At 38.0% G+C, this 15,267-nt stretch overlaps 1 non-coding gene across 1 annotated transcript; it reads left to right on the forward strand.

Annotated features, from left to right (window-relative positions):
• Positions 1 to 7,710: 7,710 nt before the first annotated feature.
• LOC112535669 lies at positions 7,711 to 7,817 on the forward strand. Its single transcript, XR_003079755.1, has one exon. It is a non-coding gene; the product is annotated as a small nucleolar RNA R71 (small nucleolar RNA).
• The last annotated feature ends 7,450 nt before the right edge of the window (positions 7,818 to 15,267 follow it).

The following is a 15,267-nucleotide window of genomic DNA, read 5'->3' on the forward strand; positions in this document are numbered from 1 at the left end:
TACTTTCTTATTCAACACCCTAGTTATTCACTTTTGGTACAACTGCAAGTGATAAAGGGCTTTATCCTCTTTTCATCAATCAAAGCCAAATGTTGGTATCTTTGCTCAACCCACTAGTACTCTGGTATCCAGTCCCTAATACAACTCTTAAGTATTTCAGCTCCAACTCAACTGGCAAGACCGCTTCAGTCCCATAATCCAAAAACTATGGAATCTGTCCTGTCGACGTCCGCTTAGTTATTCGATATCCCCAAAATGTGAAAGGTAATCGAAATGACCAATCTTTTTGATTCCACACCATCTTTGAGAGTATTTTCTTTAAGTTCTTGTTGGCTGCTTCCATCACCCCATTTGCCTGAGGTCTATACAAAGAAGACTTGTCATGTTCGATTTTGTATTCTGCTAGCAAGTCTATTGTTTCACCTATGAACTACACACCGTTGTCTATCACAACCTGATGTAGGACTCCGTACCTGCTGATCATGTTCCTCTCTTTAAACCTAGCCTTTTGTCTTGCCTCAATAGTAGTGAATGACTTAGCCTCGACCCACTTAGAAAACTAGTCGATTGTCATGACTATGTACCTATGACCATTTGAATGAGGCTTTATCTCTCCAATGATGTTGATTCCCTAAGTTGTGAAAGGTTATGGGGATGTCAAATTGTGAAACTCAGTCGGAGGTGTGTGACTCAAGTCATTGTGGAGCTGGCACTCACGACATTTCCTTACCATAACTATACAATCATTCTCCATTATTAACCAGTAATAACCTTGATGCATAATCTTTCTGATTAACACTATGTCGTTCATATGAGGCCTGCATACCCCTTAATGCATTACCTCCATTACGGCCTGACTTTCGCCTTAGTAACACATTGAAACTGGACACTGAAGTCATCCTTCTATACAACACTCCTTCATGGCTAATGTAATTCCTAGCCTAAATTCGCAGCCCATATCTTTTCTTCATAGTCGCTTCCTCAGGATATACCATGTTTTCTAAAAATCTCTTCAGATCGTAAAACCAAGGCTTCTCTTATGGCCCCATCTGAGTTTACATCATCCTATTTCCATGATAACAAGGTGCTCTTGACTTCACGATCACCAACGGCCTCATTAGAAGTTACGAGGGGTTGTCCCATATAGACGATAAGGTGGCCAGTGCATCTGCCATCTATTTCTCATCCCGCGACAAGTGTATGAACGAACACTTAGAGAAGTTATAAACCAAAGTCTTGAGGTAATTGATATATGGTTTCAACCTTTCTTCTTTTGTATCCCATTCTTCGACGGCTTGTTGAATTACCAGCATAGAGTCCTCGTAGACCATCAGCTGCTTTGCTCCTACTACCATGGCTGCTTCTAATCCAAATAAACATGCTTCATACTTCGCCATGTTATTTATCACTTTAAAGTCCAATCTTTTGGCTATTAGTAGCCTTTCTCCTTCCGGCATGAACAAAACTACTCTTAACCCTGCACCTCTTATGTTTACAGCTCCATCGAAGTACATCTTCCATTCCTGGATCTCGATTGCCCCTAGATTTTTATCAAGAAACTCTAGATCCAAGGGTCTTCTCCCTCGGTTGCATTATGAGCTAATAATTATGCTACAACCCTACCCTTGACTACTTTCTTAGTGATGTACTCGATGTCGAACTCTATTAGGAGCACTAACCATCTAGCCAATTTTCCTGTAAGAGACGGAGTTTCAGTGGGTTTATTTTTGAAATTGCTTGCATTCTATAAGACTGGAAATAGTGTCTCAATTTCCTTATAGTCCATATCATGGCCAAACACATCTTCTCTATAAGGTGGAAAATACTCGCCAAAGTCAGCAAAGTCAAAATCATCCATCCTATTCTGCTACAAGGCTGCCTCTATCCCGTCTCCCTAGGCCAACTGCCTTTGTAGCAAATCCAGAATCTGCCTCTGTATAGCATCAAAGTGCTAGAACTGCGCTCTAACCTCCTGCTCGAACCTGCATGTATGCTTTTGTTGCATGTCGGTGATCCGATCAAATCTCACAGTCAGCTCATCAATCTGCACACTAGATGACCGAGGAGCTGATGAGGATGAAGGTCGGGAGGAGCCAGGAATATCCGTAGGTCTGGGGTGCTCCCCTGCTCCTTTCTAGCTGCTCGAGCTATCGACCGAATAAGTCTGTACTCTGGCCCCAAGGGCCCTGTCCTCCGAGTGATCATCCTCATATGCTGCATAGTAGAAAGGCCAGCAGGGGTCATCTTGCCAACAAGCGTCAACTCATCTAACAGAGCTTTGTCCAGTAGCTCCATCCTCCTAGCAATCCTGGTCACATAAGATCCGAAACAGATAAGTCTTCTTCGGGTCCTCAGTAATAGTCTTGCACTACTTGGCTAACACATACCCCATGTCCACCCTCATCTTCTGATGCAAGGCCATAAGCAGAATACATCAGGCTAGTGACCACTCCAAAACTATCCTCTCGCTATGCGAGCAGGCAGTGGAGATATCACAGGCTATCAGAGAGACTAGATGCCTTAGACTTGCTCGGGTAATAAGGCTTGTCCCCCTTTAAGATGGTATCCTAGGCCTTGTCAAAAGAAACTATTGGGTTGTATAATGAACCTCTGAAATCATTTGGCTCTATGGTCTCCTGGTCATAGAGGCCAAGTGCAACACCAAACTAGGGAATACTCATCATGCAAGTTTGCCCCCCAGCCGAAATAAAATGGCCTCTAGCTGAGACCAGTCCCTGATCTGCGTCCGAAGGAAGAAAGTGGAGGCGAACTCAAGTGTGAGCTCCTTATAAGTGGGCTCCACATTACCGAAGAAAGCCTTAAAAGGTGGAATCTGAAGTAACTCTCAAACCTCAGTAGCTAGGCCAACTGTCTTCAATGCCTGCCAGTCGATGCATCTCCCACAGCCTAATTGCCTATACGACAGCTGCTGGTAACGAGCCTTGTGAGTGGGGCTCTGAAATTGTAAAAGTCTATGTCATGCGGGAGTTGGAGGTGGAGCTGGAGCTCTAGGGGCAGGTGGTCGAGGTGCAGGTGGTCGAGGTGTAGGTGGTTCAGGCTGGTCAATCGAGTCTGAATGCCTTCTCTTAGAGACACCCACCTTCCGAGGTCTCTCACGCTACTCAGCCATAGTACCTGTATGGAAATTGATCAAAACTCTTACCAAAATAGTAATTCTTGCACCAAAGAGACAATCATTACAATAACAGCAATAGTTTAATAGCAATGTAACAGTAATTTAACATATTCCCAACGCACTTGCATTAGTCAATTTCCAATTTAGCAGCATAATGACTACTCTTACCAAAATAGTAATTCTTGCACCAAAGAGACAATCATTACAATAACAGCAGTAGTTTAATAGCAATGTAACAACAATTTAACATATTCTCAACACACTTGCATTAGTCAATTTCCAATTTAGCAGCATAATGACTAATTCACCAAACCAGCTCACAATTCAACAAGTTCAAATATACTAAACAGCGGCAATAGGGAAATTCAAATGCAGAATAAAAGAAATAAAAAATATAAACAATAGTAATGAATAAAGCAAAATAAACAATAATAGCAAATCCAAATTTAAAAAAAGTAAGAAATTCAACGAAACAACGAATAAAATGCAACAAAAGTGACAAATTTAACGAAATAAAAAATTACAAAGAGATTGATGAAAATAAGAAACAATACCAAAAATTACTGAAATAAGAGTAAAATCACATAAAAAAATGGAGTATTGAACAAACTTAAGGGAAGAAACTTACTTGATTTGCTGAAAAACACTTGAAAATTGAAGGAAAACTTACTTAGAATTCATTTCCAGCATTTTTTCACGCGATTTCCTATAATTTTCAACAGTCAAATATTCAAGTTACCTTCCACATATCTCTAAACACTCAAATGACATATAAAATTCAAAAATTAAATGAAAATGAAGACTATACTAGAAAAACAATGTTCCAAAACCAATGATCAAAATGTCCAAAACTATAAATAAAAGTTAGGGTGCCTTCCAAGAGAGCTTCTTTTTTTTTGCAGCTTGATGACCTCCTATTGGTCTTTCATGGCAATACCTCAAAATCTGGAGAATCTCCTTCCCATGTACACATCGCCAAATAACCTGATATGCACAAACTCTGAACAAGAAACTTTTCTCCTAAATTTAGTGTTTTAATTCAGAAAAGAATTTCTTCTTTTGCTAAAATTTCATACCCTTCGGAAGGACTTTAGCAACCAGATAATTTGTAAATTCAGATAACCAAGGGATATCAGAATTAACCTAAATTGAGCATAAGAACTCATCCAAAAAATTATCATCGATCGCCCTCTTATCAAGTGCCTCTAAATTCGGGTTTTCTAGCCTAGAAAGGTGGTCTGCTACCAAGTTCTCAACACCTTTTTATCCTTGATCTTAATATCGAACTCCTGCAACAACAGAATACGACAAATGAGTCTAGGCTTTGCATCATTCTTAGTGAACAAGTACCTGAGTGTGGAATGGTTCGTGTAGACCCTTGTCTTTGATAGCACCAAATAAGATCTAAACTTGTCAAATGCAAAAACAACAACTAGAAGCTCCTTGTCAGTGGTGGTGTAGTGCTCCTGGGTATCAGTCAATGTCTTGCTAGTATAGTAGATTGGTTGGAACTTCTTATCTCTTATTTTTCCTAAAACAGCTCCAACTACAAAATCATTAGCATTACACAAGCTCAAATGGCAGCTTCCAATTAGGTGAAACCATAATTGGGGCAGTGGTTAGTTTCTTCTTCAACAACTCAAAAGCCTGCAAACAATCATTAGAAAATACAAAAGGTACATCATTTACAAGAAATTGAGTTAAAGGTTGCAATCTTAGAGAAGTCCTTAATAAACCTCCTATAGAAACCTGCATGACCTAAAAAGCTCCTAACAGCCTTAACTGAACTAGGTGGGAGTAATTTAGCAATAGTATCCACCTTGGCCCTATCGACCTCCATCCCCTTATACGAAATTTTATGTCCCAACACTATACCTTCCCTAACCATAAAATGACACTTTTCCCAATTAAGGTTAGCATCCACACAGCGCTCAAGCATGCGTTCTAGATTATGCAAACAGTGAGTGAAGGAATTACCAAATACAGAAAAATCATCCATAAAGACCTCAATGGACTCCTCAATCATGTCGTGGAAGATCGCCATCATACACCTTTGAAAAATTGCAGGTGCATTGCATAATCTGAATGGCATCCTCCTATAAGCAAATGTACTATACGGGCAAGTAAAGATTGTCTTCTCTTGGTCCTCAGGTGCAATGGAAATTTGAAAGTAACCTAAAATATTATCTAGAAAATAGTAAAACATATGCCCATACAACCTTTCCAACATTTGGTCAATAAAAGGAAGGGGAAAATGGTCCTTTCGAGTGGCATTATTTAGCCTCCTGTAATCTATGCACACTCGAAAACCCATTACTGTTCTAATCGGTATAAGCTCATTCTTCTCATTTTTAATTACAGTCATACCTCCCTTTTTGGGGACCACCTGCACAGGACTAACCTAGGAACTATCAGAAATAGGGTAAATCAAACCTGCATCAAGATGTTTAATTACCTTATTTTTAACCACTTCCTTTATGTTCGAGTTTAGTCTGCGCTGTGGTTGCACCACTAGCTTATAACTATCCTTAATAAGTATTTTATGCGAGCAGTAGCTAGGACTAACCCTATGAATGTCAGCAATTTTCCAAGCAAACGCCTTTTGGTACTTTCTAAGAGAGGCCAAAGTCATCTCCCTCTCCTCAGGTGTCAAGTTCGCTGCTAGAATGATAGGCAACCTATTGTCCTCATCCATATATACATAGTTGAGATGCATTAGGAGCTCTTTCAACTCAAGGACTGGTGGTTCCTCAAGTGATGACCTTAATTTCTGCACACCTACCCTGTCAATCTCAACAAGCTTATTAGTATTCTTACTTGGTTCATTAGCTAAAACAATGCAAGCTGCTCCAACACACTCTTATTGGATAACTCATGTTCATCCTCTGCCTGCAAGGCAACTTGTAAAGGATCATCAAGCAATATTTCCTTCAACTGTGTATCAATAACATCATCAAGTAAATCAACAGAAAATACAGTATCATCATGATCTAAGGACTATCTCATAGAACTATTCAAATCGGAAGTGACAATTTCATCCCCTACCCTAAGTTCAAGCTTCCCATCATAAACATCTATAGTAGCCGTAGATGTTGCAAGGAGAGGTCGACCTAGAATTAAAGGTACATTACTCTCACCATCCATGTCCATGATTAAAAGATCAATAAAAAATATAAATTTATCAATCTTAACAAGTACATCCTCTACAATACCCCTAAGATACTTAACGATCCTATCAGCTAACTATATGCTCATCCTAGTGGGTTTAGTTTCACACAAGCCCAACTTGGTAAACAAATTGTACATCATTAAATTAATGCTAGCTCCTAAGTGAGCTAAAGCATTGCTAATTGTCAAATCACCAATCACACAAGGGACAGTAAAACTCCCTGGATCATGCTTCTTCTCTGGCAATTTATTCTAAAGTATAGTGAACACTCCTCATTTAGGGTCACGATCGCCAAGTCCTCTAACTTCCTATTGTTGCTAAGAATCTCCTTTAAGAATTTCACATACCTGGGCATCTGCAAAATAGCTTCAATAAAAGGTAAGTTATTTCGTAGTTGTTTAAACAAGTCAAGAAACTTACCGAACTGCTGATTAACTTTCTCCTACTTCAACCTGGCAAGATATGAGATCGGAGGCAGGTATTCCCTCAAAGGACTCTTCTTCTTGCCCTCTACCTTCTCTGCCTCCATCACCTTCCTATCTCCATCTTTTCTATCCGAATCTACCTGTAGAACATCATCAGAAATGGGAATAGAACTAGATGGTTGCTTACCTGATCGCAAAGTGCTAGCCTTCACATGCTCTCTCGGGTTGGACTCTGTATTACTGGGCAAAGTCCCTGACTGCCTCTCAGTCATTATCTTAGAAATCTAGCCTATCTAATTCTCCAAGTTCTAAATGGAGGACTATTGATTTCTAAAAGCTGCGTTCGTCTGCTAGAATCTAGTCTCTGAAGTGGACACAAACTTCATCATCAACTCCTCTAAGTTAGGCTTTTTCTCTTGAGTGTGAGGAGATGAGGTAGGAGAACAGATCGTTGCGGCTGCTGATGTAGTCACTGAAATCCTGATAGTCCCTGGTTGTTATTGTTCCTCCATCCAAAGTTTGGATGGTTTCTCCATCTCGGATTATAGGTGTTGTTGTATGGGTTGTTCTGCTGCCTAGGCTGACTCCCCATATATTCCACATGTTCATGGTTAGATGAAGAAGAGGAAGCAAACATACCTCTCTATATACAGTTACTATTGTAATGCGGGCCACCACAAAACTCACAGCTTGCTTGAGATGCTTGGACATGCATCTAGAGTTTATCAAGTTTTTCATATAATAACTCCATTTGAGCCGCTAAGGCTGCAGTGGCATCCAACTGGTGTACACTCCTTTGACGTCTCGTCCTGCTCCTAGTAATGTGCCACTGGTAATTGTTTGTAGCCATCTCCTCAATCAAGCTTTGGGCTTGCTCTGGTGTCTTGCTGCTCAAAGAACCACATGCAGCTGCATCTACCATCGGCTTAGTAGCCAAATTCAAACCATTATAAAAATTTTATACCTGTAACCAGATTGGTAGTCCATGGTGTGAGCAGTATCGCAGTAGTTCCTTGTACCTCTCCCAGGTGTCGTACATCGACTCATCATCAAACTGCACAAAAAAAGATATGTCATTTCTAAGTTTAGCAATTTTAGAGGCATAAAAGTACTTAAACAGAAATTTCTCTGCCAAAGATTCTCAAGTAGTGATAATGTTTGGAAGTAGTCACTATAGCCACCGTGTTGCTCTATCCCTCAAAGAAAATGGAAACAAGCGGAGACGAATTGCATCGTCTATTGTCCCATTAATCTTGAAGGTATCACAAATCTCCAAGAAACTTGCTATATGCGCGTTAGGATCCTCATCTGGCAAGCCTTCGAGCTGAACTGTTTGCTGCACCATCTGAATCACATTAGGCTTTATTTTAAAATTATTGGTGGCAACAGCCGGTCTCATAATGCATGTTCACGTCCCCTCTAGCGATGGTTTTGTAAAATCATACATTCATTATTGTTATTGGCGTCTGCTATCTCTACTATAATATTTTCTGATTTACTCTTATGTACGGCTTTTCCAACCTGAATCTCTTCCTCCTCTATGTTCAATCGCTTCATCAACTGCTTGAGGGATGGCTCTGGTTCTGGTAGAGGGTCTACTAGATCAGGATTGGACCTCCTTGTCATACACTACTTGAAATAATAAATAACCAATAACACAAATGAATAAAAGAACAAAACTGAAAAAAAAAACAAATAAAGAATAAAGAATAAATGGTTAAATTAACAAGAACACACAGTTCACAATATTTCTCAAAATAAAGTCCCCGGCAACGGCCCCAAAAACTTGATGGCTCGCTAACACGACTAGTAATCCACAAGTAAGTGCATCTATCAAATGTAATCTAGCTATGGCAAGTATCAATATTGTACTCCATAGGAACTGAGAAGCTACTATTACTACGCTATTCCTATTATCTAACCAATCAAAAGGAGGTGAAGATCATTAACTAAAAATGAATGAGAATGCAAATGAAATCTAAATTTTAACAAAGAGAATGAAAGTTTGGCAAAGACAATGATATGGGTTAAAGATCTAAAGTTGGAATCTCTTCCTAACAATTGATTTTAGAATAGCATTAATCTCTAAATTATCACTAATAAGAATGTCTAGTTCTTATTCCAGTAAGTTATTACACTTATCTCTAAGATGCAAATCACTTAATCACACAAGCAGTTGTCCAAACTCAATTGAATTTCTCAATTACAAAGGAGTTCTCAAATTGATACAACAATGAAGAAGAGACAATAGATTTTATTATACTTGAACGAAAACTACAATATTAAATCAACAATCCAATCAATTAAGCACAAAACAAGCCTAGCATGGCTAAAGATCACTCGCAAATGGGTTTAATAGAATTAGTTACACATGTTCATGATTAAAGTACTAAAATAATTGAATACAAAGTAAACAAGAATCGAAAGAACATGAACACCCTTTTCTCAAATGGTGAAATAATGTCCCCTCTTAAATAACTTTGAATCCAATCTCTACAGCTCAAAATCTCTTTCTTCTTTCCTTTGAATCTTCAATCCAAGCCTCAAGAACAACTATTTGGATGAAGTTGAAGTGGAGTTCGTCTATGTTTTCCTCTTCTTGATCGTCTGAAAGGTTGCTCTCAAGGTCTGTCTTGAATGCCCCAAAGTTTTCTCTCTCTCTTTTTCTCCACATACTGCTCTCTTTCCTTTTCTTTTCTTTTAACTTAGGTTTCGAGATCCAACAAGGCCTGGGTTTAGGCCATGCTCAGCACAGCCTAGATCCATGCCAAATTGATATAAAAGTGTACATTTGGCCTTCTTTAATACGGCTTGGATTTGGGTCGTGCTCCTTAGCATAAACATGCTCCTAGGCCGCGTCACTCTCGAAAATCGTGTTGCAAATCGCTTCTTCTCCCCAGAGGTAAGGCATCTCAACACGCCCTTTAACCCTGACTGTGCTCCTCAACAGGGCGTGTTGGCAGGGCATCTTGAACAGTCTAACGCGCTTGATTCGACCGTTTCTTCCCGATTTTGGTCTGATTTTTCTCTACCTTTGATGATATACCTAGAAAAATATCTGAGACACAAAAAAAAAACTAAAACAGGATGATTTTAATATAAAAACACATAATTTGCTCTAAAAATAACTCAAAATCAAGCATGCAAACATGTGTAATATTAAGGATATCAAAGGCTCGACTCCAAGGCTAGTCGGTGATGGATAGTACCAAAGGGACTCCAATAAGATACTGTAGGGTCTGAAAGGAATGGGATACTCCCTAGAATCACATTCGACACCACTGTGGTTTGGTGCCTCAAAGGCAGCAATTGTAGACTAGCCCATGATGCATGTGGGAATAAGACGACGAGTGGACCGCCCCTCTAACTAAAAAAAGTTGGGGTGTAGGGCATGAGAACTGAAACAGAGGAATGAAGATCAAAAGACAATATAGCAAGTAACTCAATAAAATAACTAGAGTGAGAAAAACTTTATAGAATTTGGTTGAGAACTGAGAAAGAAATCAAAGAAAAAGTGAAAGGATGGTGGGATTATCATCTCACTCAAGCACAGCAACTCCAAATCCTCGGTGCTATCCAAACCACAGTAGAAAGAACTGCATCAGGTTCCCTATAGGCAAGTTCACATTCATTTTATATCTGTGATAGTAAGACCGAAGGAGAGCTGTGGTCCAGGCTTGTCTAGAAAGTTATTTTAGTTTATTTTAAAATGAATTTAGAACCTTTCTTCTATAGATCTTCTTCTTTCTCAAATTCTTCTGCCTCTGAATCATCGAGGTACAAAGGTCTAATAAATAGTGAAGAAATCACTATTGAAGATTTTTCAAAGCATATAGATGATTGGGAAATACCCAAAGTTCAAAAGAAACAAATTTATGAGTTTTCAAAGTTTTCTCTCTTCAAAACTGATTTTACAATCAAAACTGAAGAAAGAGACATTCAAATTTCAAAGCCCTTTGAAGAGATTTATCTCTTAAATCCAAAGACCTCCAAAAACATATGGAAAAGGATTATAAGTATATCCACATAGGCCTTGTCCAGGTAGGAATAAAGCCCCTTACCAGAGAAGGTTTAGATACTTTCATTTTAGCAGTCCTTAGGGATGCTAGGTTTACAAATTTTTATGATTCCTTGTTAGGTACTGTTGAGTCAAGCCTCAATAAAGGACCTATTTCTTTCAATTGTTTTCCAAATATCACGATTTCTTTAAATGACAAAAATGTTTTAAAGAGCATTGTTCTTCAAATAAAGATACACAATTACAAAATGCTTGAAGGATCTATTCCGATAGCATTAATTTTCAAAATTCATTACAAAGCTATGATTTCTGCCTTTGGTTCCAAACACAAACTTCACTCACTAAAAGGAGAAACCTTGTTCCTACAAACAGATCTATCCAAATCCAACGCAACCATTCCAAAGACCATTCAATGGAAAGACATTACACTTCTAGAAGAATGGATCCTTGAAGGTGCAACCCAACCTACTTCTCCAAAGCAAATAGAATCAAACACAAACCTCAAACACATAGCCCAATACCCAGATGGAAAGGTAAAGATCACATTTACCAGAAAATCAACATCCTCTAGATTTTCTGAAGATGGTTCTTCAACCTCAACCATAGATATTGGAAGGGTATCCAAAATACCTTCTGTTATCTATGCTCCTTACAAAGAACCAATTCCATCTCAAACTCAACCCAGATTTTCAACATCTGATGTTCCAAATACACTTCAGAATGTTGATTACTAAAGCAATATCCCCAGACCAGTTTACACTGATCCAAAGAAAGATGACGAAGATATAGAGATAACCTCTACCCCATCTTCACCATCACCATCAGCCATAACCTAAAACCTTGAAGCAGAGATCAACATGATTTCAAAAGAGTTTGAAATTGACAAAAAACTCTTGCATGAAGATTTCTATTCAAAGAAAAACCATCTTAAAAAACTTTGGTTTTTTAAGAACTTTTTAAAAGAAAAGGATAGTATACAAGAAAGATACTATCAATTTTGCATTCAAAACAAAACCCAAATCAAATTTTTTGATTGGTTTCAAATTTACTGCAAAGAAAATGGTATCCTTTATCCCTTTAAAGATAAGACCATTAGTCCTGTCACAGTAAGGAACAAAGCCCCTGAGTGGAAGATAGGAGAAAACTTAACTGTCCAGTCGGAACATCCTCCCCTTAGGAAGATAACCATTCCTTGTGGAGAGAGTGAGATAGAGGCTACACCTTACAAATTGGTAGGCGAAGACCTAGATAGGAATGTCAAGAACATTGTTCAGCAGAACAATTTCTCAAATACCTGTCTAAACACTATAGGAAAGCAACTGGTTAGGATAGAAAATCAGATTCGAAAGCCTTATATAGTTGTGACCTCTCCAATCCCCAATACTGGTCAACCAAAAGAGTCGAACCAGTCAGAAAAGCTTAAAAATCCAGTTTTTAAGCCATATCAGCTTACAAAGCCAAGCCATGACCATTTCCAAAAGCAAACTGAGTTTGCCAAAGTAGTCAGAGAGCAGCTTAGTCTATTAGCAACCTCTGAGTCATCCAAAAACCTAGTACCAGATACTCCTCAAGGTAGTAGGAATATCAGTGCTATAGGACAAGCCCAAAGCGATGAGTCTAACGATTCAGAGCTTGAAAGCCCTATTCAAAAACCCTTTAATATCAATAGATTGGGAATCCAATCCCCTAGATTGACCTGGAATACTCCTAGGAGTACTGCTCCAGATCTAGGAATTGAGAATAGGAACAACATCCTAACACAGTCTAGATTCAATGCCTCCTCCGTCTATGAATGGAATATAGATGGAATTTCTGAGTACAATATCCTTGGTCTCTTTGGCAGGATGACCATGGCGGCCAATGCCTACAAAACCCAAAGTGGTACCTCCGATAGAGCCATTCTTTGAGCTCCCGATAAATTTGGATTTTCCGGCCGACTTAAAGGATGGTGGGATTATCATCTCACTCAAAGAACTCCAAATTCTCGGTGCTATCCAAACCACAGTAGAAGGAACTCCCATTCTAGATGAAATAGGAAATCCGATTGAGGATGCAGTGTCAACTCTAATCCTCACTATTTCCCTTCATTTCATAGGAGACCCTTCTCTGCTCAAAGACAAAAATGCCGAGCTCCTTAGCAACCTTACTTGTAAGAAGCTTAGCAACTTCCAAAGTTACAAAGACACTTTCCTAACCAGAGTCATGCTTAGGGAAGATTCTAGCCAACCTTTCTGGAAAAAAAAGTTCTTAGCCGGTTTACCTAAGATTTTAGGTGAAAGAGTTAGGAATACCATAAAAGAAGCCCATAACGGTCAAATCCCTTATGATTTCTACACTTATGGTGAGTTAGTTAGTCTAACCTAGAAAGAAGGATTAAAGATTTGTCATGACCTTAAGCTTCAAAGACAGCTCAAATGGGAGATGAAAAAGACTAGGCAGTAACTAGGTAGTTTCTGTAACCAGTTTGATTACAACCCAATAGAGCCCGTGTCTAGTTGTAAAGGGAAATGCAAAGCTGATTCTTATTCAAAATCTTTCAAAAAGAAACGATTTTCCAAATATAGAAAGCCTTCTAAAAGCAAGGAAAATTTCTATAAAAAACCATCTTCTTCCAAATTTCTTTCAAAATTTCCAAAGAAAGATTCAAAAAAAGATTTTTCAAAAATTACATGCTTTAAATGTGGTAAGAAAGGCCATAAAGTATTGTAAGTTTTCAAAGAGACTCCATGAGCTCCAAATAGAAGAAGAAGTTTTAGCAAAAATTTCTGCTCTTCTAGTTGATTCTTCTGAATCAGAGTTCTCAAACAGTGAGGAAGAATTTCAAATTGATGAAATCAAAACCTCAACTGATTGTTCTGAGACAGATTCAGAAAGCTCTTCAAAGAACATTAATATGCTCACTAGCCAATAAGAAGCTCTTCTTGAAGCTGTAAAGCATATTAGTGATCCTCTTATTCAAAAACAAGTTTTAAAAGATATTTTAAAAACTGAATCTCTGGTTCCTTCTTCTAGTAAGAATACTTATGATCTTACTATGATTTTAGACAAAGGGAAGAAGTTGAAAAACCCTCTTCCTACTGTTCAAGAACTCCAGAAGGAGATTAAAACCATCAAAACAGAACTCAAAGAGTTGAAAGAAAAACAACAAAATAATTCTGTTTTGCTTCAAAGCCTGATCCTCAAGCAGAATAGTGATTCTGATTCTGATGAGGAAAATGATTTTCAAAACCTTGAAGTCTCTGAAAATGTTCCTGAAAACTTTATCAATGTTTTAAAGGAAATTACTTCAAGAAAATATTTGATTCAAATAAAGCTTGTTTTCCCTGGTGATTTCCAGATAGAAACCATCACCTTGTTTGATACAGGAGCAGACCTCAATTGTATCAACTGCGAACTGGTTCCTAAAAGGTTTCATCAAGAAACAAAAGAAAGGCTGACCTCAGCCAATTCTTCAAAGATTAAGATTGCTGGAAAAACTGAAGCCGCAATTCTTAATAACCACATTGCTTTAAAGAATGTTTTTATTCTTACAAAGGATCTTCAGCAAACAGTTATTTTAGGGACTCCATTTATCAATTTGATAACTCCCTTCAAAGTAACAACTGCTGGAATCATTTTTAAAGCTAAAGATTCAAAAATTATTTTTCCTTTCTTAGAAAAACCAAAAAAGAGAAATTTGAATCTCATCAAAGCCCATTCTATTTACAATTTTGAAATCAATGCTTTGATCAAAGGAAAACAGACCCATCTTTCTCATCTTCAACAAGATGTGGGTTTGAAAAGAATCCTAGATCAACTGCAAAATGATTTTATTCAAAGAAAAAATTCTGATTTTCAAATAAAAATTGAGAATAAACTCTGTTCTGATCTTCCAAATGCTTTTTGGAATAGAAAGCAACATATGGTAGATTTGCCATATGAAAATGATTTTTCAAATAAGCAAATCCCTACTAAAGCCAGACCCATTCAGATGAATGAGTCTCTAGAAAGCCATTGTAGAATCGAGATTAGAGATCTTGAGTCTAAAGGTTTGATTTCAAAGTCTAGATCACCTTGGTCTTGTGCAGCTTTCTATGTCAATAAGAATAGCGAGATAGAAAGAGGAACTCCTAGACTAGTGATCAACTACAAACCTTTGAACAAAGCCCTAAAGTGGATTAGGTATCCTATTCCCAACAAAAAAGATCTTCTTCAAAAACTGCATTCTGCATTCATCTTTTCAAAGTTTGACATGAAATCAGGATTTTAGCAAATCTAGATTGATCCTAAGGATCGATACAAAACGGCTTTTACAGTTCCATTCGGCCAATATGAGTGGAATGTAATGCCTTTTAGATTGAAAAATGCTCCTTCTGAATTTCAAAAGGTCATGAATGACATTTTTAATCCATATTCAAAGTTCTGCATTGTCTACATTTATGATGTATTAATCTTTTCAAATTCCATTGAACAACATTTCAAACACTTAGAAACATTTTTCTATGTTGTTAAAAAGAATGGTTTAGTGGTTTCAAAGTCT

Source organism: Ricinus communis, chromosome 2 (assembly GCF_019578655.1).
Source record: "Ricinus communis isolate WT05 ecotype wild-type chromosome 2, ASM1957865v1, whole genome shotgun sequence".
NCBI lineage: Eukaryota > Viridiplantae > Streptophyta > Magnoliopsida > Malpighiales > Euphorbiaceae > Ricinus > Ricinus communis.